This window comes from Canis lupus, chromosome 8 (genome assembly GCF_011100685.1).
Source record: "Canis lupus familiaris isolate Mischka breed German Shepherd chromosome 8, alternate assembly UU_Cfam_GSD_1.0, whole genome shotgun sequence".
Classification (NCBI taxonomy): domain Eukaryota; kingdom Metazoa; phylum Chordata; class Mammalia; order Carnivora; family Canidae; genus Canis; species Canis lupus.
The window spans coordinates 37,791,997-37,814,473 of NC_049229.1; the positions used below are offsets into that span (position 1 = coordinate 37,791,997).

Genomic DNA, 22,477 nt, shown 5'->3' on the forward strand with positions numbered 1-22,477 from the left:
TTTACGTGCAAGATAACTATGTACTGTAACATCAGAAACTTTTCAGAAAACACTAAGCTCTCCCACTCATGATCCCAATATGCTGACATTTATCAGACTAGATCCTAATCAGTATGTTCTTATTGAGTAAAGTCTGTTATGTTATTACATATAGTTAAAATAGGATAGCAAATCCAGACTGAGCTTTCTGGTAAATTATACCCTCAGGAATTTAGCTCTCTGGGACCACTGGAATAGACAAAAGGGCATAGTTATTTGAATATTTACATGTACAAGTATGCTTTCTAGAGTTTTTTTTTAAGATTTTATTTATTTATTCATGATAGTCACAGAGAGAGAGAGAGAGAGAGGCAGAGACACAGGCAGAGGGAGAAGCAGGCTCCATGCAGGGAACCCGACGTGGGATTCGATCCCGGGTCTCCAGGATCGAGCCCTGGGCCAAAGGCAGGTGCCAAACTGCTGCGCCACCCAGGGATCCCACTTTCTAGAGTTTTTTAAAACTCAACTATTCATTTTTAAATGATGAATTTTATATGTGAATTATATCTCAATTTTTAAAATAGTGGTGGTTTCAGAAGGGCACAGTAATTGCCCTGACAAGGCATAGAGTAGTGTTCTAGGACAATAAAAAATTTGTCTTGATCTGAGTAGCAGTTATATGGTATATACATATATAAAAACCTATTAATCTTTATGCCTAAGATTTGTACATGTTATGTGTGGATGTATGGGTGTATGTGCACCTTTCTATGATAAAATACTTCATGGAAAATCATTACCATCACCATTCCCAGCCACTAAAAATATTGACATTAGGCAAATTTGGTCAAAATTAAGTTACACTATCTACAGCATAGAACACTGCAAGACACATGACTACCTATCTCATTTAATAATTACATCGTACTGGTATACAGCATTCATTACATGTGAAACATATATATGGAACCATTGAAAACTTGTTCCAAACAGTTCCTGCATGCAGGTTGCCTGCCAATCTTACCAGGAAGACAAGACAAACTGCAGGGAAAGGCTAGCATGTTGCAATATGTAGCAGGTCAGAGGAGGGTATAAGTAAGGAATGTTTGGAGAAAAGTCTACACAAAGGCAGAACAAAACTTGGCTATTTTACAACTAATCAACTTTATGATAGTGAAACTTCTATTTTTCATTTCATCTAATGGAAGCAGCTTTTCTTAAATGATTGGTACATCATTGTGATTTTTTTTCTTTAAAGATTTTATTTATTTATTTATTTATTTATTTATTTATTTATTTATTTATTTATTTGAGAGAGAGAAATAGTGGGTGAGAGAGAGCAGAAGCTGGTGGAGGTAGTCGGTGGGACAGAGGGAGAGGAAGCAGCAGACTACCTGCTGAGCCTAATGCAGGGCTCATTCCAGGATCCTGGGATCATGACCTGATCATGACCAGAGACTTAACTGTTGGAACCACCCAGGTGCCCCTCGTTGTGAATTTCTATCACTAAACGTAGTATCTACTATGCTAATCAAGTTTGTATCCATGTTATTGATAAGACTGTTAAATACAACAGTGAACATTGCTAGCTATTTAATTGTTTACTTAATAGTACGTATGCAGTTACGGTGACAAAAATTTTACAATACTTTTAGGACCAAAACGAAACAAACTTTTCTTATTTGCATGAGCCTATTTAGTAGCACAAGGGAAATATGTGTTTTTTTAAGTTTAAGACATTCCTTTAAAACTCACTAGTATTTTACATAACCTAGAAATCAAATTATCATCTTTTTGATCCAGCATGTTATGCTGACATTATTAAAATGACTTTGGGGGAAATAAGCCCTAAATGAGTTTTGGTTTATGTATTACTTATATTGATATTTGTCACCATTATTTTCATTGCTGGGAAACTAGACATGTCAGTAATCAAACGTATTGCAATTGTCATCATCCAGAAAATAGCCATGGAAACCACAGTAAGTAAAAATGTCCACAAATAGGAGTAAAACTGTCACAGAGCATGTAGGATTTACACATAGCAGATGCCCCTGAACATCATTTATTGCCTCAAGGAACCCTACCAGAGTCCCAGAGACTGCACACATGATCTAATTTCTGTCCAGGGCAGATCAAAGGCAGCAGATAGGTGAGGGTGTTGATGAGATGACCAAGTAAATATTCAAAAGAAAAAGGTAAAGCATAATGATAAATATATGGAAACCACAATTAAAAACAAAATACTATTTATAATTTAAAAATGAAATATTTAGGCATAATCTAACAAAACCTGAACAGGATCTACATCCTGAAAATTACAGAATGCTGACAAAAGAACAAATAAAAAAACACTTAAGCTAATGGAGAGAAATCACGTTGAAGAATTGGAAGACCCAACATAGTAAATATGTCAATTTGTCTCTCCCCAAATTGATCTATGGTTTTAATGTAATCCTATTAAAATCCCAGTAAGGCTTTTTTGAAGATATAGACAAGCTTATTCTAAAATTTATACGGCAAAGTAGAAGACCCGGAATACCTAAGAATTGGAAAAAGAACAAAGTAGCAGGAATCATTCTACCCAGTGTTATGACATACTAGATAGCGATACTGATCAAGACAGTATGGTATTGGCAGAGGAAGGATAGTCTTTCCAAAAACTGGTACTGGAAATTAGACATACATTGGCAAAGAAACAAAAATATTCAACCTAAACTTCACACTGTACACAAAAATCAACTCAAAATGCATCATGGGCTTAAATGTAACACTATAAAACTTGAGGAAAAAATAAAACTTGAAGAGAATGAGAAGATAAACTATGAACTGAGGGGAAAAATCACTTGCAAATTACATATGCAACAAGGAACAAATACCTCAAATATGTAAGAACTCTCAAAACTCAACATTAGAAGAAACCCAATTAGAATATGGGCAAAAGACATGAAGAGATATTTCACTGAAGAGAATATACAGATAAAAAAATAAACACATGAAAACATGTTCAACATTATTATCCATTAGGGAAATACAAATTAAGCCTACAATGTGATATCACTGCATATCTAAAATAAAAGATTATGATAGCCCTAAATGATACGAGGATCAGAGAAACTAGATTGCACATCTACTGCTGGGTATATACAAAATACATCCACTCTGTAAAAGAGAAAGGTGATTTCATGCAAAACTAAGCATGTGCTTACCATATGACCCATAATTGCATGCTTGGGTGTTTAGCCCAGAGAAATGAAAATGTAAATTCACACAAAAACCTGTACATTAATGTTTATAGCAACTCTATTTTACAATAGCTCCAAGTTGAAAATAATGCAAATTTCCTTCAGCAGGTAACTAGTTGGACAAACTGTTGTACATCTATGCCATGGCATCCTATTCAGCAATAAAAAGGAACAAACATTGATCCATGCAATAATTTGGATGGATCTCAAGGAAATTATGCTCAATGAAAAAAAGCTAATCTCAAAAGTTTACATGATTCTATTTATATAGCGTTCTTGAAATGACCAATTAAAGAGATAGAGAATAGATGGATCAGTGGTTGCCAGGATTCAGGAAGGAGGTGGGGAGAGAAGGGGCTGACGCAGTAAAAGGGTAGCACAAGAGATCCAGGTAATGGAACTCTTCTGTATCTTGACTATGGTGGTGACTACATGAATCTACACTTGTGATAAAGTTGTTTGGCATAAAACCACACACACACACATAAGTGTGTGTGTAAAACAAGGTGAAATCTGAATAAGGTTGTTGATTCCTATCAATGTCAATTTTCTGGTTATGAGAGAAACTGGCTGAAGGGTATATATAGAATCTCTCTGTATTATTTTCTACAAGCATGTGAATCTACAATGACCTCAAAATAAAAACTGTTTCTTTTTAGAAACAGCTAAAAGTTTTGTTTCTCTCTTTTGAGGAAGAGACAAAGAGCCCTCCAAACAGCCAGGACCCCTGGAATACAAACTAATAACAGGGTATAGGGTTCATTTCCATGAACACACTTCTATTAAGTGCTACTTTTTATAAAGCCCAAAATACTTGAGAAAGCCACTTGGTAGGAGAGCTGTTCATGTCCCTGGATCTACATGTGCCAGCTTGGCAGTAAGATGAGCTGAATCTCACCAGGGACAATTTTAGTTTGTCCCTCTGCTCCAGGGTAGCAGACCCAATGACAAATTTCTGACCTAATGCATTAGTCACAACCCAACACATCAAGGGTTTTAACAAAAAAAATCTTTGCTTTGAGAAATCAATGTGCAACCTTGCATTTTATAACAGAGTTATCTATAATATACTAGTTCCATCTTCTTAAATACCCAGAACACTTCAAAACTTTCTTGCAAATTTCATTTAGACAGAGTTTGGCCCTTGGTGATGTTTTCTACCTCAACAGAATCTTTACACTATTATTTTTCCCTTTAATGAATCCTTTATATTAGATTTGCAAAAGTTATCTAATCTAATACACCAAGGGAGCAGTTTCCAAAAAAAGGGAATAACTCCTTCTCTAAGTTCACAGAGGTCTTCAAAGCACTCTGAAACAGTTTTGTCATTGTTTGCTATTTCATTTGCTCATTGATTGATGGTCACCTATGAATGCCAGAAACAAGCTATGTCTTTGGATGTAGACAAACAACAACAACACACGGTCACTATCTTCAGAAGCTTCTGATCTATTAAAATCTCTTAACCAAAATACAAATAAACAAACAAAAAAACCTCTACTACTTTATCAACGAGATATGAGCAACAGTCTGGGGAAGCATAAAGTGACTTAAAAGATATCTTTCCTACGATGGTGAGCGGCTTCAGGCCTTTTTATGAAAATCACAGTATCTAAAATTTTCTTCGCTGAGTGGCAAACCAAATATTCCACTACTAAGGCTCAAACCCAGCTCAACAGAGATTTCAATATTGTTTCCTTAGATTCAATTGGTTCAGACTTTGAAAGAGGAAACAACGGTAACAATTTAATCCTCACCAAATCTATACAATGTATGTACTATTCTTTCCATTTTACAAAGGTTATTAACAGATCCATGGTTTGGGTGACTTCAAAGCCCTTTTGCTCTTTCTATAACATACCTTTACTTCTGGATACAGAGATAATTAACATAAATTTATCCCAGGTCAACTTGTGACAGTGTCAGGCACATTTGACTACAGACCCTAAGCCTGATTCAGAATGCTATCTATTATGGCTCTCATAACAGCAGGTGACCTTTTGAAAACACTTCCTAAAAGATCCCCAGACTCTGGCACCTTTTGTAAAACCCAACTACCTGACAACACCCTCATCAGTTTACAGCAACATGGCCATCTATCCACTGCCCTGACCTTTCTAATCTTATATCCTTCCTCCTCCTCAAACTGACCTTTGATCTTATCACACTCACTCTCATAATAAATGCAATCATTTTCTGCATTTAGCTCATGCCCTCTCAAAAGTTTCTCTATTTCAGAGAGACTGACTAAGAAAGCTCATTCCCTGATGCAAGGTACAGACTGTCATGGAGCACCGTATTAGAACATTTATAGACTGGTGGTGTGGACAGTTCAGTCATTGTAGAAGTAAATGCCTCTAAACACCCAATATCATATTCACACACACTGTCAGCAGCACTTGCTTAACCCCACTAAGATCTCCAAGCTATTGACCATCCCCAACACCTTCTCTACCAATTTGACCTCTCCTGTCTTCATTTTTCAAATGTCTAGCATAGATTTCTATGGTTCCTTATTGTAAACACTTTGTATGATTCTTTCCCATTTTATGTTATCTATGAAAACCCCATCTGTGATTCAGCTCTCTTTGGCTAAATAATATCACACAATTCTGATAAATACTTCTATTTTAAAACAATGAACATAAAATGGGCACTTGTCAATACCTAGGATGTCTACTATATTTTCTGGACATTTACAAGGTATATAGGACATACACTGAAATTTATGATAACAAGTCCATATTCCCCAGTATGCAGTAGGCCAGGTATGTAGTTTAGGGTTTTGTTTTAAGTTGCTTTATTGAATTATAAAACTGTTTAAACATCAGTTCTGTTCTTTTTATTTCATGTTTGATAGGCACGAATTTAATAGATGTTGGGTCTTTATGCCTGTCTTCTCTAATACATGTATGCCCATGGTATATCTCTTTGTGTATTTCAGTTTCATCAATTTTTTTTTTGCTTTTACTTAATTCTCTATATATCTTCTTATAACTATTATTATATAATAAAAGATAAAATGTGGGCACTTGTAATTTAGTCTTGCTTGCAAGATTATCTTTTTTCCTTTGTTTATTTTCTGACTTTGATTAGCTCTCTTTCTCTTTCTACACTCATTTTTTGGATTTATGACTGAAGTTCTTCCTTATCTTAAATTTCTTGTTTTACTATATTTAACTTAATTTGCATGTTAAATCCATTTTCTTCTGTACTATAGCTTTTTGTAGGAGTGTGCTTTCATGTTGAAAGTTTTATTTTCTGATTTCTTTTCCAGTATCTTTATATACTAAATCTATATATGAACTCTCCTTTTTCCACTTTTTATCATTTTTATGTTTTTTAACCAGCAAAAGTAAATAGTCCTCTGTGTGTAAGGGAAGGAGGAGGTGAGAAATGCAAGAGTGCAGGGGGGAAATCTTCTGTATATTACCAGATTGCTTAGTTCAAAGGCACCCTTCTCTGTTTCAGCAGTTAAGTGCAATTTCTTCATAAACAATACAATTTGGATCTGATCCTCTTCTCTTCAGACACTTCCTTTCAGCTTGTCACCACAAAGCTTCCAAGAAAAACATCAGTCTTCCAAGGTTTTCCTTTTCCCCAGAAGTATGGCCTTCCCCAAACTATTTATTCTTCTCCTAAGCACACCCCAACCTGCTCAATTCCACAAAAGCATGTACTCTGGTCCACTAAGTCTCAGCCCTGTCCTCAGTATTTTACATTCTGGATGGGATTGTTCTTTCTGACACAGAATGCCAGTCACTGTTTTCCACCTCCATCATGACTAAGACCACAATCCTCTTCATCTGTTCTGTATATTTTCCTCCTGACTCCCAGCTCTCTTGTGCATCCCAGAGTCTACTCTTTTGGTTTGGACATGTAAAAAATGTTCAGTTCAGTATAAATATTTACGCTATTCCCTGTCTCTTATATGAGCATTAGCTTAGCTATACTCTAAGGGTGACTTTTATTTGTTCTCTTTGTTAGTCTAAAGATTTGGGAAGAAGATTTGTGAGCAAAGTTTGGCTGCCACGATTATATTATGGGAATCTAGAGGTCAGATTATGTTTTTCAGTTGTATTTCCTCTTCTGAGAAGTGTCTGTTTTATCTGTTTTCTATCTTTCTACTGGGTTATCTATCTTTTTCTTATTAATTCATAGGAACTCTTTATATATTCTGGAGGCTAATCCTTTACTGATTAATTATATTTCAGTATTTTCTCCCAATTTGTAGATTATTTTTTCACTTTTCTTGTGGTATAATTTGATGAACAAAGTGTTAATTTTACTAAAATTAAATTTATTAATATGTCTTTGTTAGTCAAATTGTGTCATGTTTAAGAAATTAAAAATATATTTAATCAAAGATTTTCTACATATTATTTTCCTTATTGTGGTAGGACATTTAACATGAGATGTACCATTTTAACAAATGTCTAAGTGTGCAATAGAGTATTATTAACCACAGGCACAGTATTCCAAGTATGTAGAGATCTCTAGAACTTAGTCATCTTGCATACCTGAAACTTTATACACGTGGAAAGCAACTCACCATTGCCCCTTCTCCCAGTCTCTGGCAGCCACCATTCTATTCTCTGTTTCTAAGAATTTAACTATTTAGATACCTAATGTAAACGGAATATGCAGTATTTGTCCTTCTGTGAGCTTATTTCACGTAGCATAATGTCCTCCTGTTTCATAGATATTGTTACAAATGGCAGGATTCCCTCCTTTTAAGGCTAAATATTATTCCTTTGTATGTGTATACTGTTTTCCTTATCCATTTATCCACCAATAGATTTAAATTTTTTGTACATGTTGGCTGTTGTGAATAATGTTGTAGTGAACATCAGAGGGCAAATATCTCATTGAGATCCTGATTTCAATTATTTTGGATAAATACCTAGAAGTAGGATTGCTGGATCATATGGTAGTTCTATTTTTTTTAAGATTTTATGTATTTATTAGAGAGAGAATGAGAGAGAGCAAATGAGTGGGGACAGGCACAGAGGGAAAAGGGGAAGCAAACTCCCCACTGAGCGGGAGCCTGACATGGGGCTCCATCCCAGGACCCTGGGATTATGACGCGTAACTGAATGAGCCACCCAGGCACCGCTGTAGTTTTATTTTTAATTTTTGAAAAACTTGCATACTATTCTCCACAGCAGCTACACCATTTTACATTCCCACAGCTAGTGTACAAGAGTTCCAATTTCCCCACATCCTTGCCAACAGGTATCTCTCTCTTTCTAACTGTAACAGCCATTCTAATAGACACCAGGTGACACCTCAATGTGATTTTCATTTTCATTTCCCTGATTAGGGATGTTGAGCATCTTTTCAGATATCTGCTGGTCATTTGTAGGTCTTCTATGAAGAATGTTTAATTCAAGTCCTTGGTCCATTTTTTAATTGAGTTATTTTTTTACTATTGAATTATATGAGTTCCTTATATATTTTAGATATTAACTCATCATCAAATGTCGTGCTAACAAATATTTCTCCCATTCATAAGCTGCCTTTTTACTTTTTTAATGTTTTCCTTTGTTATGCAGACACTTTTTAGTTTGATGTAGTTCCACTTGTCTTTTACCAATTTTATTGCCTGTTTTTGGTGTTATTCAAAAAATCATTGCCAAGACCAATGTCAAGAAGCTTCCCCTGTGTTTCTTTCTAGGAGTACTATAGTTTCAGGCCTTAATTTCAAATCTTTAGTTTTGAGTTGATTTTTGTATATGGTGTAAGATAATGATCTAATTTCATCCTTTGAGTGTAAATATTCAGTTTTCCTAACACAATTTGTTGATGACACTATCCTTTCCCCATTTTATGTTCTTTGGTATTCTTGTCAAAAATTAATTGTTCTGGGCTCTATATGGTCTATATGTCTTTACGTCAGTACCATCTTGTTTTAATTACTGTAGATTTGCAAATACTTTGCAATCAGGAAGTGTGATACTTCCAGGTGTGTTCTTTCTGAAGATTGTTTTGACTATTTAGTGCCCATTGTAGTTCCATATGAATTTTAGAATTTTTTTCTACTTCTGTGAAAAAAATGACAGGTTTTAATATTTAAATCTTTGAAGACCAGAATTGATTGCTGTGGGGTGGAAAAATTAAATTTAAAATTTTTCCCATATGGTTAACCATTAATCCCAATGATATAATTATTGAATGGTCTGACCTTTCCCACAGATCTACATTCCCCTGTCTCTGACACATCTAAAATCTTTCCATATGTTTGGGTAATTTTTAGGCTCATTATCTTATGCCATTACCATATGTCAATTTGACTGTCCCTATGCCAAAATCACACTGTCTTAATTATTACACATTACTCCTCCTCACTCCAATGTTGCATCTGTCTCCACTACTCTAGTAAATCTGTTTTTATCAAGTCCACCAATAAGCTCCATGTTGCAAAATATAAATGGAATTTTTCACATTTTATTTTATGTGCCTTTTAGAAGACTTCAAAACAGTTGTTCATTTTCTCTCTTGGCTTACATAAAATCAAGTATCTCCACTTTTCATCTGATATCACCAGCTACTGCTCAGTGTTCTTTCTAGTCCTTTCTCATCTGCCTGACATCTACCTGTAGGAGCTTCTCAAAGCTTGATCTTATACTCTTTTCTCTTTCTTAGCCATAATGTCATTTTGAATGATCATAGCTAGGTGTTGATAATCTTTTATATACTAATGCTTTCCAAATTGATATGCCCTTATGACCCCAGAATTATATCTATTGATAAAATAAAGATTTATTGAGCCCTCACCATGTACCAATTACTATCTAGATGCTAATTACTTAGCAGTGGGGGGGGGGGGAAGAGGCAAATTGCCTTCCTGCATGAAATATTTATTCTAATAATTCTAAGAATTATTCTTATTCTTTAACAAAGAAGTGAACTATTTATATAATACCTCAGGTTATGAGAAGTTCTGTGAAGAAAGCTAAATCAGGGAAGGTACCTAAGAATTTTAGGGGTGGAGATGCTGCAGTTTTGAATAGGATAGAAATCTGGTGCAATCTGACTAAATATCCAATAATCTTAAGCAGAGGTCATCAAACTATAACCTGAAGGCCAAATCTGACCCAAAAAACTGTATTTGTACAGCCACCAAGCTAAGAATGGCTTTTACATTTTTAAATGGTTGGGGGAAAAAAATCAAAAGAAAAATGTACTTCATTACACTTGAAATTATATGAAATGCAAAGTAATGTGTCCACAAACAAAGTTTTACTGGGACACAGAAATATTCACTTATTTACTTCTTATTGTCTATCACTCTTTTCACACCACAACAGCAAAGTTACGTAGTTGAGACAAAGACCATATGGCCCACAAAGTCTAAATGATGTACTATCTGGTTCTTTATACAAAAAGTTTGTAGATACCTGATATTGACTAATATGCTTTATTGCTTGCAAACAAAAAGTCTCACATGCAAAGTTCTTTTTGGATTCAATGCTGGAAGAAAATATTTAACTCCTTAGACAAATGTGTTTGCTTCCTTTATTAGACAAAAACATTGTTCTTTTAATTCAGCTGCCAGGAAAACCAAAAGCTCAATATGATCAACTTCAGTAACAATGACACTCCAGGTGGCCAGACACTTCTATGGTGTTTAACCGTTTATCTACATGTGTATGTGTTTATGTTGGGTGATGCACTGTCTTATTTTATACTGATTTTAATTTAGGAAAAGCCTATAATTTTGTGTGAAAGTCAATACAAATATGAACAAACATAAGGATAAATTGCATTTGGGATAGCTATTTTAAGAGGTTATCCATAATATCATAATGACTAAACTGTCTTTCTCTGTTATATTTGGGATTATAGAAAAAAAAGAAAACGTGTCTAAATTCATGAGGCAGTATAGTGTTACTTTGTGACAAAAATAGTGTCTTAATAACTTATGTAATAGGTAATATTTTTATATAAATATTAAGGAAAATGCTAACATTTAAAAGGCTTTTCACAAGGTCCTTAAATAACTGCAGGAAAGTACAAGTCTCAGTCAACTGGAAAGTTTACTTCTGTGAACCAAGGCACATTTTGCCACTAACATTCTTATGTGCCATTGCCAATAGAGACAATAGAGGTATACTAAGATTACGTGATAATCTCATGTCACATTTTTTATTACTTAGAAAGTAAAGGTCATAACATCAATATTTGGGTTTTTCTCTCAACGCTTTTTGAATCTCCTTTAAACTATTTTAAAAATGAAGTATGAAGAAAGAAAATTAGACTGTTGGGGATTTTTGTTTGTTTTACTTTCAAATCTTTTGTATTATTTTTGAAACTTTAACAGTAACCCTCAAAAAGCTAAATAAATGAAATTCTCTGTGAGCATATAGAAAGATTTCAGTTGAAGAACTTTCTTAAAACCAATTAAAGATAAATTTAGTATCAGGAATATTAGCTCTAGTATTCACCAAATTTAGATTATAGAACCAGATGTTTTTGTTGTATATCTGTCTTACATAAGCAGTAAGTTTGATGCCCTTCTGAAATTTGCATTAAAATATTAACGTTTTTAAAAGATTTATTTATTTATTTATTTATTTGAGAGAGAGAGAGAGTCTGGAGGGAAGGACAGAGTATCCCAAGCAGACTCCTTACTGAGCTTGGAGTCCAATTTGGGGCTCAATCTCAGAACCCTGAGATCATGAGCTGAAATCAACAGTCAGATGCCTAACCAACTGAACCACCTAGGCACTCCTAAAGTATTAAGTTCTTAAGAAAATTTAGGTTCTTCAAGGGAATTTAAGAAAATAAAATCTGTATATATTTTTGAAATGCTGCATACTAAATGCTTGTATAAATGAAAGCAGCTTTTCTCAACCCCAACACCAGTAAGAGTATAAGAACATTGGGGGGATCCCTGGGTGGCTCAGTGGTTTAGCGCCTGCCTTTGGCCCAGGGCACGATCCTGCAGTCCCAGGATTGAGTCCCATGTCGGGCTCCCGGCATGGAGCCTGTTTCTCTCTCCTCCTGTGTCTCTGCCTCTCTCTCTATGTCTATCATAAATAAATAAATCTTTAAAAAAAAAAGAGTATAAGAACATTTATTTCAGTATTGGGAAACCCTAATATTAATCTAATATTCATACCAAGTTAGGTAGCATAAGCTCATTAAAATTCCAAGTTTCATTGTTCCTGATTGTAATTACACCAATTCAGTTTAGTAAAATTACATACCTCTTACTGATTAATAAAAACAGAAGCAAGAATTGTCATAATCATGTTATTATCTGGCTATCATTATTGCAAAGTAACAATCAAAGATCACGTAATTGCAATATGCTTATAAAAACTCAGATACTTCAATGCATCACAGTGTACAGCATGTTTAGGAATAGTGCACTTAAAAAAAAGGAATAATGCATTTACTTCACCATTCCCAATGCAGGTGAGAACCATCCTTCTCTATGTTAAGGAAAAAAACCAAAGTTACAAATACATACAATATGTTTTTTACCTTGAACACTAACGCTTCGTTAAAATCTTTATTAGGGAACTGGAAAATATTAATGTTCTTCTCTGTCTCCCCCACTAAACTGTAAGTTTCATAAGTCATGAATCCTCCCTATCTTTCTCAGAGCTTCATCTCCAGAGTGTGGCATAGCACGTGGAACACAATAGGTGAGTGGTGTGGGGCAAAGCACATTGACTTTGGAGTCAAAACCCTGGGAATCAGAATCAGACATTTTCTCTGCATTACATGGACTAAATATGTATTCCATTACCTCTGATTCTTGGTTTGCATTCTTCCAGGTATTCCAGGCCCGGAGGCCAAGTACCTCTTGGTGTAACCATAAAACAGTATCAGTAGGTCAAAGAAAGCAGAGTAAGAATGTAAGTTCACTGTGACAGGACTGTCTCATTCACTATTGCACTGCTAGAACAATGTCTTTAATCTAGAGGCTTAATCAAAATTTATTTTTCAAGATTGGAAAAGGAAACAGGGGCACCTGGGCCATGATCTCAAGATCATAAGACTGAGATACAGGTGAGGCTCCATGCTCAACAGGGAATCTGCTTAAGATTCTGTCTCCCTCTGCGCCCCCCCACCACCCCACTCACTTGCTCACTCTCAAATAAACAAATAAATCTTGTACAAAAAAAAGAGAGAGATTGGGACAGGAAATAGATCTTTAAAGCAAACATCAACTTATACATCAATATCTATCTAAATACTTATGAACTCTTGATGAAACTTCTTGTCAGGCTTCAGCTATCAGCATAGACAATTCTACCTTCTTTTAGAAAAAATTTTCCATTTTTCCCCTAACCATACACAATTTTACAAAGTTAATAAGCCATTGTTAAATCAAAGTCTTTTTAACAGAAAATTAAAATGATAATAAAGTGTTAACATTAGCAATAAAGAGGATCTGGGGTTTGGTTTCTGTTTGTTTTCTTACCATATGGAAGGACGGTTCTCAACTGTGTTGAGAATGTTAAATAAAGGAATTGCTTCTAATCATATTGTGCTCTGTGATTTATTGAACTATATGAATCATTAAACATATGTAAAATTATGTGACCATTGATTTTACTGCTTTACAATACACTCTGAAGCCAAGTACTACCTGACAGATTAAATAGGGAAAGTCTCTTTGGAGGTACTAGCATTTTAAATAGTGCCCTAGACAAGAGGAATCTTAAGTGAAACCTCTAGGTGTGACTTGATGGCTGGGTTTGGTTATTTCTCTGCTAATGGTGACTGGTTTCTCCTAAGAAGGCTACTTCCCATTGATTTCTCATTCACTGTCCCAAGATAAAGTTTGATACAGGGTTAATAATATTATACTATTTAAATTAGACTGCCTTATGTTTTCTTCCTGGGTGCTAACAGGAAACTACTAATATTTCACACAAAACTTCCCAGATATATGTTTAAATTTTAATCTGAAAAATCAAAATATCATGAAAGAATAGATATCCTGAATCTGAGTGAGTTAAAGTAATTGATCATCTAAATGGAATGTGACAACTAGACTGGGAGACTAGCTGACTAGAACTCAAGTCTCCTTATTATTGGCCTAGCATTTTGTCCATCGTACCCCACCTATACCACCCTCTAGTTTGTACCCAAACTGTGGAATCCATTCATCTTCACGTTGGCTTCCAGGAGTGGAACCTTCAACTCTGCACTAGAGGAATTATCTATAACTCCTCTAGTGCAGAGTTGAAGGCTCTATAATTGCTTCTCCTCAGCCTCCTGAAGGCTCTATAATTGCTTCTCCTCAGCCTACTATATATCTCATCCTGACTGACCTGTACAAGTTTTCAGATAGTCTCTGCTATTTGGTTTAACTCTGAAATTATAACAATGCAATTCCAATCAATGCTAATGGGATTCATTTTGGAAATACAGGAAAATGAGGAGTTGGAAGAGTAGAGAAACTTTATTTGGAACGACAAGATGGTTATAAAATATTCTTCTAACATTTTTCATCCTTGGCAGAAGTGATAACAGAATGAATAAAGCTATTCTCAGGTCATGAATGTATTATTCTTTGACACTTGCCCACAAAGGCAGTAGATCCAGTTCTAAACAGATATATGTTGGTTGGTTTAATCAGGATTAGGGTACTAATGAGGTCAGTACATCCCATATCAATTTATGTGTTGTCATTGGCTTTATTTATTTTTTTTGTCATTGGCTTTAGAGTGAGATTTTTACCAATGTGAATGATCAGTTGAAATTATCAGCTGAAATTATTCTACGGCAAATGGAATGTGCAGGCCATGTACAGTTAATTAATGTTGTTTAATTAATAATTTATTAGTACTTAATGGACTAATGGATCTTTGCTTTTTCTCCTTTCTATTCTTTTCCATCTTCAAACCAGTAACTTTATGATGAGCACACAGGTAATTTGTGTTTTATTATAAGATATGTGAAGAGTTTCAGTTTCTAACAAGCTTTCATGTCCAAATTCTATTGCTTTCTCTATTGCCTTCTTTGACCCATACCCTTCCAACCTAAATTAGATTCACCCCCCCCTTTTAAAAATCTTGCGTAGCTCCCCATGTTGTATTTTAAGAATCATTATGATTTGGAATCATATGTTGTCTCTGTTAGTGTTTAAGTCTTTCCTCCCCCTTGAGATGCTGAACACCATAAGAGCATGGATTGTGTCTATCTTTATTTTCCACTCCATAGCAATTGCACAATATCCTACAAAACCATATTTCTGTTTGAGGTGGAGGTAAATTTTAAAGGATAGGCTTTTTCTCCATTTATAAATTCTACCATGATATAGATCCTTTTTTTTTATAGGTCCTTTTTTAATGGCTATCTTCTGTATCTCAAAGATACCCCAGGAGAAATGAGGGAAGTGAATACTTTCTCACCAAAATTCCACAAATAAAGAAATCAGAAAAAACGCTAATGTGACAAAAGAAGAGAATGCCTGAAGGTCTAGTCTCAAGACAGGTCAAGACTCATAAAAACAAAGCCTGAGAGAAAGCCACCAGATTGCATAGCCATGTGTTCCTCTCCTTGACTCCAGGACCATGCCCAGGAGGAGGGCATGAAGCAGCATTTCAGGCAATTGGCAGTGAACAACTAGCGGAATCTCTTTCTTACATAACAGTTTTTCTTTTTCTTTTAATGTATTTATTTTCTCCTCCCTCTTGCTGCCTTCTGCTGTGCCAGACAAAGATGCCTATGGTTATTTGGCACGACTAGTAAAGGAGCTAAAAGTGGCTTTTCGGTACTTCATAGACTATAAATGAATCCCAAATTAAAAAAACAATCAGCATGAGTCAAGATACAGGCATCTTTCAGGCATTATCATAAGAACCAGAAGAGAGATGGGAAAGTGGCTAAGGAATAGAAAGCCACAGAGCTCTGGAAGAAAAATCAAATGTAACAAGTACAGTCAAATACAACAGAAATCACAGGAATGGCAACATCTTTTTTTTAAGTTCAGTTTATAAAATCCAACCATCTGCATAATTCTACCTTTGTCTAGTAAACTGCAAATGTTGTAGGAAACACTATGATCTCATTCAAAAATAGGTTTTTCAATAGACATTTCTGCAGATTTACTCTAGTGAGAGTTTAAAAACAAATCAATCGAGGCAGCTCAGAACAAAATAACAGGTTGGATCCACACACCTACTCATATTAACACTGTCTGCAGCATGTGGAATCATTCATGATTTAATTTTCCCCCTAAGTCTAAAATATATTTGTATTTAGTGTGTATGTATATAGAAATATTTTATTCATCCAAATTATTCTACAATTGAGGTTCTATTTTCATCTATATTTGAAGATGACAGTATGCACCAAATACTAAAATTAAAGATCAAGATTAGAAATGGTGCCAGGTATGACCAAGTTCTCATAATTTATAACTGGTAAAGGAAGAAATAAATTATAACCGCCATAGACTAAATTATTTGTTAGCACTTATTATTGTTCTCTTATGAAGATACTACAAGAGTATTTTTCATCTTCTGGACAAGTAAGTAAGATGGGTGTTTATATCTCCAATAGAAGTGAACACAGAAGAATGAAATGAAACCCAATCTTCCTGGTCTGTACAAAGCCATGTTACTGAGCAAGTCATCCATTGCCCTAAATAAACAAGTCCATCTTCTCTTTCCTAGACTATAGATATCAAATGATTTCTTAGTCCCTTCCTCAGAGACTAGTGGCAGATTGGTAAGAAAATGAAATACAAGCTGGCCCATCCTACTGCACTCAAGTAGTTTCAACATGGCATATAAAAAGATGCTTGGGTGGCCTAGTGAGTTAAGCGTCTGACTCTTGATTTTTGCTCAGGTCATGATCTCAGAGTTGTGAGATCGAGTTCTGTGTCCGGTTCTGCACTGGGCATGGAGCCTGCTTAAGATTTTCTACCCTCTTTTCTCTATCCCTTCTCCCTCTCTAAGAAAAAAGAAAAGAAAAGAAAATGAAAAGAATACACTTAATATTCCTGGAGAGAAGTTTGGGTCCCTCAGGGTTTATTTCAGCCATACTATGTCTCCCTATCTTACTAGAGCAAAATAATATGGCCTACTCTCTGGCCACAGAAAGTTTACTAATAATTATATCAGCTAACAGTAATATAAATCTTGCATGGAGCACTCCTAACCATGCCAAAAGCCATGACAAACTATATATACACTTGAATGTTCTGAAAAACTATCAGAGAAAATTCTCCTTTACTTGTCATGTTTCTCTCAAACCCTTGAATATTATTTTAATTTCCAACACATGGAAAGAAGTTTCAGATAAAATCTACATTTTCAGAGAAAGCCTGTAGGTCAGTTAGAACAGAGAGATGTCCATAATGACTCTGAATGCTTCACACTATTTCAGTGGGTAACAAATAAGCCACACATGTGGCCATGACAATTGTTAAGTTCCCTTACCACATTTCTAGACAGGTAGAAAGTTCAGAGTTCTCAGGAATTTGGGGCATGATGCCTCTACAAACAGGCTGAGGAGTAGTCCCTTACAAGGACAGGCTAAGCAGTCTCTTTTGCTCAACAAACAGGTTACTTAACAACCACAGAAAATATATGTCATTTGTCTCTGGGCATGGTCTAGCTTAGCCCCATCAGGTATTCTGTGACTCTAAGAATTTTTTAAAAAATTAGTCTCATTTGTAAAACTACAATACATAGATGTACTAATAAAAAAATTGTTGGGGGGGGGGGCACCCAGGTGGCTCAGTGGTTGAGCATATGCCTTTGGCTCAGGTGATGATCCCGGGGTCCTGGGATCAAGACCCGCATCAGGCTCCCTGCAGATAACCTGCTTTGCCTTCTGCCTGTGTCTCTGCCTCTCTTTGTGTGTCTCTAATGAATAAAAAAAAAATTTTTTTAATAAAAATAAAAATTGTTGTGAAAATAATTACTGACTTACTGTAGAATCTTATTCTATAACTTTTATATAGGATATCTTGAATATATGTGTCTGAATTTGAAATAAGATATGATACATAATGGTACTTCATTCAGAGACAATCATCATGTAATATATTTAATATTACTAAATTAGTGGCAGTATGTGCAAGTTGATTTTGTACTACATTCTGCCTGTATCCTTCACTAGCAAGGAGTTACTTTTCTCATGAAGCAGCTAGATCACTGAAGCCTAAAGTACTTTAAGTCACCTGTCATACCTCTCCCCAAGTCTTCAATTAGCCAAGCTAAATATTCATATTTCCTTTCATTATCCACCATATAACAAGATTCCCAGAACTTCACGCCATCATGGTTATTTTCCAGTAAGTGTGCTGTCATTTGATAGTATTTCTTTAAAAATATCCAGCTAGTTATATAACGCAATATTTTACGTATGATCTGATTAACATAGACTGGAACGATTATTACTTCTCTGCATCCAAAGACAAGAGTGCTACTAGTCCATATTAAGACCAATTCCACTCTGGGAAACGAGAGGGGTGGTGAAAGGGGAGGAGGGCGGGGGGTGGGGGTGACTGGGTGGCAGGCACTGAGGTGGGCACTTGACGGGATGAGCACTGGGTGTTATTCTGTATGTTGACAAATTGAACACCAATAAAAAATAAATTTATTATTTAAAAAATAAAAAAATAAAAAATAAAACAAAAATATTTTAAAAAGACTAATTCCATTTCATTTTACAATGTTCATATGTATGTATATACGTGATCTATTTAACACAGCACACTTCATTTGTCTGTACAGTTTTCCCGGGAAGGCTGTTACCTTCACTCTTGGGTTCAGTTGTACATTGCCATAGGAACCTCTTGAAATATTTAAATAATGAACAAAGAAAATGATGCCAGGTATGAAGATGTCATACCCGTTTGTCACATTTAGGAATACAATGAAAAATATTTAGATATGCTTTTCTAAATTTTAAAAAAATAGATAAAAGTAAATTGACTAAAAGGAAGTTGCTTTAACTTGTAGGAAAAAAAATAAGTTGCCAACCATATTTAGAAGAAGTAGAGTACTTCTTTGATAGATACGGTTAAAAAATAATCTAAGATTTTAAAATATTCAAATCTCAATTTGTTTAAATTCTAAAGGCGTATTTCTGCCTGAATGTTTTGCATAATTCTGCCAGAACTTTTCATATAATGACATCTTCTTACTGATACTTTATGCTTATTACAAAACACATGAAACAAGAAATGAAGACCAAAGAGCTTTTTTCTACTGATCTTTTTCAAATTACATGTTAGGAAAAAAATGACAGTGAAAAATACAAAATGATAAGGTTTTAAGCTTCATCATCCTTTCTATTTTTTCCCCATAATCTCCTTTTTCCTTTTTAAATCCTCACTCATTCCACCCATTTCTCAGTCTTTTAAGTGCACAGAATGTTATGAGTAGCAAAGCCCAGAGGATGGATTTTGGTTATTAAATTTGAAAAGAATCTAAAGCAACTATAGCAATTAGTAGTCAATAAAATACTTTCAACTAAATAAAATTAATCTCAGCACTATTCCACATAGAATATCTTGCCTAAGAAAACCTTTCCTGATAGAAATGCTACGATCTTCGTCAGTCCTGACTTAAATGCCACAATTTGTATTAGAGAAAGCATTATTCACATAAGGCAAGGTAAGACTGAGTTAAATCACAGTGATTAATTTGCTTATGAGATAAAGCTGAATTCAAAAAAAAATCTATAAAACTAAACATGTGGAAATGATAGAAGGAAATGTCTGTAATTGGGGCGAAGTTTCTTCTCTAATTAGCTGCAATGCATCATTAAATTCTATTGTATTAGCAACTGAAAAAAATCTCACTGCTTTGGAACTAACAAGAGAAGAGAAGCATTAGAACAAAGACATTTAACTTCATACATTTCAATCTTTTTCAGAATATATTCATCATTAAATCTGATAACAATCAACATTAATAAAATATCTGAAAGAGATTATCAACAAAATGGATATAAACATATAGTAAGATAAAGTATTCAGCTTACTGAGGAACAGGAAGGCAAATAGAGGTCTCCGACATCAAATACGGGATAACTGTTAAAATTCAGATGCTGTTTACTAAAGCTACATCCTCAAGTACACTCATATTGCTAAGATTGTGAATTATAGAATGTATTTGATTACTATCATCAATCTTTCATTTCCTTTTTTCCACCTTTGTATTTTAACAAGCTCAGTCAATTGTATTATTATCCAAAAAGCTTGCAGTACAGATGAAAATGTGATAGATGATAGATAGATGATAGATAGATGAAAAATAGAAAGCTTTATTATGAAAGCCATATAAGCTCAAAGGCTGCTGTGCTGAGAATATACTATAAAGGGACAGAGCAGTTATTTGGTTCTACCCAGGTAGAACATAATGGTGACTTGGACTAGGAAATGGCGATGGAGTGGTGAAAACTGGAGGTGGAGCCAGCAGGATTTGGTGGTTTTAATGTGAAGAGGTTTGTCTAAGCACCTGCGGGGTAGAGTTTCCATTAACTGCATTAGGGAAGAATGTCCATGGAGCAGGTTTATGGGAGATCATGAAGAGTTCAGTTCTGGACAGCTTCACTGGATGTGAGGAGGCAGCTGGATTGGGGAGTCTGTAGTTCAAGACCAGGTCTAAGATGAATGTGTATATCTGGGCAATGTTAGCATACATTTTTAAAGTCATAAAATTGTATGATATCACTGAAGGAGAGAATATGGACAGAGAAGCAAAGAGGTAGAAGGACTGGGCTCTAGAATAGAACCAGGGATCCCTGGGTGGAGCAGCAGTTTAGCACCTGCCTTTGGCCCAGGGCGTGATCCTGGAGTCCTGGGATTGAGTCCCACATCAGGCTCCCTGCATGGAGCCTGCTTCTCCCTCTGCCTGTGTCTCTGCCTCTTTCTCTGTGTGTCTCATGAATAAATAAATTTTTAAAAATCTTTAAAAATTTTTTAACTTAATAAAATTCCAGTTAGTTAATATACAGTGTTATATTAGTTTCAGGTGTACAATATAGTGATTTAACACTTCCATACAGTACCCAGTGCTCATCACTAATGCATTCCTTAATCTCCATTACCTATTTCCCCCAACCCTCACCCTCTCCCCTCTGGTTGCCATCAATTTGTTCTCTATAGTTCAGAGTCCATTTCTTTAAGAATGCATTTTTAAATTCAGCCTCTTGACTACACAATTCATGAGAATCTCCCATAACTCCATTGCAGGCCCAGACTTTGGTGTATATCCCTATATTTACAGTTCTGTTACAGCTAGTTCTCACACATCTGGATGATATTTTCTTAATAGGCTGGAAGAAATCAATGCAGGCGTGGACAGTTGCTGTCACATTAAACTTTAGATATGTTTTATATGTGCACAACAAACCTTTCATATTTGCCACAGTTATTTAACTCTGCCTCTCCATTTAGCCAAAAACTACTCTTTTGGGGCAGCTGGGTGGCTCAGTCTGTTAAGCTTTTGCCTTTGACTTAGGTCAGGATCTCAGGTTCCTGGGATCCAGCCAACATCAGGATCCCTGCTCAATGGAGAGACTGCTTCTCCCTCTCCTTCTGCCCCTCCCCGCTGCTTGTGCTCTTTCTATATATCTCTCTCTCGTGCTCTCTATCCCAAATAAAGAAATAAAATCTTTAAAAAACAAAACAAATCACTACTCTTTCTGTACTCTCCATTCAGTTAGGAGGCACATCTGTGATTTTTTCTTATCCAAAAGCTAATCCACTTTAATATTTTGCCTTTTTTCTTTAAGGATCTTTTCATTTGAACTAACATTTTATTTTACCTATACTATTAGCCTCCCAATCTTTTTTTCCTATGACTCCACTTTCTGTGGATATTTACTAATCAGATGTACATTTCTGTGACCACAAATGAAGAACAAGCAAACCAAACATTAAAAACAAAAACAAAACAGCTATACGCCAATAAATTAGGCAATCTAGAAGAAATGGACGCATTCCTGGAAAGCCACAAACTACCAAAACTGGAACAGGAAGAAATAGAAAACCTGAACAGGCCAATAACCAGGGAGGAAATTGAAGCAGTCATCAAAAACCTCCCAAGACACAAGAGTCCAGGGCCAGATGGCTTCCCAGGGGAATTTTATCAAACGTTTAAAGAAGAAATCATACCTATTCTCCTAAAGCTGTTTGGAAAGATAGAAAGAGATGGAGTACTTCCAAATTCGTTCTATGAAGCCAGCATCACCTTAATTCCAAAGCCAGACAAAGACCCCACCAAAAAGGAGAATTACAGACCAATATCCCTGATGAACATGGA

At 35.2% G+C, this 22,477-nt stretch overlaps 1 protein-coding gene and 1 long non-coding RNA gene across 2 annotated transcripts in view; one reads left to right on the forward strand and one right to left on the reverse strand.

Moving 5' to 3' along the window:
* The window catches only part of KCNH5 (potassium voltage-gated channel subfamily H member 5), a 273,633-nt gene that overhangs the window by 78,826 nt on the left and 172,330 nt on the right, over positions 1-22,477 (reverse strand). The gene's annotated exons all lie outside the window — the stretch shown is intronic.
* Positions 12,264-17,972, forward strand: LOC111097070. The gene is made up of 3 exons (XR_005363372.1): positions 12,264-13,093; positions 15,097-15,118; positions 15,528-17,972. It is a non-coding gene; the product is annotated as an uncharacterized LOC111097070 (long non-coding RNA).